The sequence below is a fragment of the Belonocnema kinseyi genome, chromosome 2 (assembly GCF_010883055.1).
Source record: "Belonocnema kinseyi isolate 2016_QV_RU_SX_M_011 chromosome 2, B_treatae_v1, whole genome shotgun sequence".
NCBI lineage: Eukaryota > Metazoa > Arthropoda > Insecta > Hymenoptera > Cynipidae > Belonocnema > Belonocnema kinseyi.
In genome coordinates, this window is record NC_046658.1 from 8526617 (window position 1) to 8528301 (window position 1685).

Consider the following 1685-nt stretch of genomic DNA (forward strand, 5'->3'; position numbering starts at 1 on the left):
TGTTTTCAAGGCCCAAACACGCCATCCGCTAGGACAAAGCTTAGGCCATCAGCGCCGTCTCATCTAACGACACCATCCACCACCTCCACCTGCTCTCGGGGATAACTGGCGAGATCGAACATGGATTTTGAACTAGCAGTTCCCTCCAACAAGTTGTAAGTTGGTTAATAAAACCAAATATATTATATTCACTGCGTCTATTGATTGACTTCACCCGCTTCTCGACGCTCCACATTCTTACCTTTCCTTAATTTGTGAGATCCCTCACACGTAGTCTTAACCATCCTCTGGAGTAACTCAACCCCACCCACCTTGAAAGATGCGCCTTCCTAAGGTCTTGTCTGGGCTAAAAAATTTTGTAGCTAAGCTTTGGTCTCTGGGTCCGCTGTCACAAATATAAACACCCCACCCCTGCAGAAATGGATCTTGAATTTAGGCTATTGATCTGGCACAACTCTCTCGAGCGCCCTCCAGGTAGCCTCGCTGAGAAGCTCTAGCTGCTCTCCGGTGAGCGGCGAGTCCGGGTAACTCGTATCCGTCACCACCACAGTCAGAGGATCAGTCCAGGTACTGCAGCTGCTCTATTAGCCCGCTGCGCTTGCCTCCTCAGTCTCTTTTTTAGGGAACCGCTGATGCGTTTTTTCTTATTGGGGGGACTGATTAGCAAATTCCATCTCCATAGCCTCACTCAGAGGGGCCGTCACACGCTCAACTCCCGAAAGAGCTGAGGGCACAGCCACCGCCTGAGTAAGGGTAAGACTAATTACTCGGGAAAGTCATCCAGTGTCCCCGAGAGGCCGTTAGGACACCTTCATAACCCTTAGGTACCAAAGAGCCATGGGCACGATCACTCTACACCCATGGCTTAGGGGGGTGGTCACATTGAGCGAGAAACTCAATGAATGCCCGTTCGCAGGCCACCATACCAACAGAGGGCTGCTTCTCGGTCGCTGTGTGGGCCGCAGGTCATTCCTGTGCCGACTCCAGAAATTGGAGATCGGTTAGGGAGAGACTTTGACCCATGGATCCCGTTCATAGGGATCCTTTTTAAAACATCCAAGAGAGCCCGTTTATAGGGGTTCTTTCATCCATATCCATACTCATACAGGCCGAGGTCCGTTTGACTCCTATGTCCCATAATCTTTTAGTGATAAATTTAATATCTCGAAGGTCAATCCATGCAAGAAAAAAAAACATACTGCGGCCAACAGATGTCTCTTAAGGCCGCTGTCGCTTACTACCCCAAATATACCTTTCTTTGCACTATTTCACCCCTCAAAGTTCCTGCAGACATCCTTTCTCTCCCCTAACTTCCTCCAGCACTACGAGAACCACCGTTGTCCACCATGAAGGCCCAAACTCCTGCCCAAAAAACTACCCCGAACTGGTCGTTTGAAGAGAAGCGTGTGCGTAAGCGAAAACCAATGAAAAATATTCTCATATCGGTTAGGCTGAAGGTCTTACTTACCAGATAGCTGGCGGTGTGATCTGCCTTACGGCCTTATATGATTTGCCTGTTTTTTTTGTTCATAGTTTTTTTTAACTAACCTTATCAAGGTCATAATGAAAGACAGTATAATATGGTTTCGAACGTAAAATTTTCCTTTTTTGAGTTTTGGAATGTGAATATGAGTTTTTATTAATTAATTCATTTTAACTTTTAAATAACCTTGAAATGTTATATC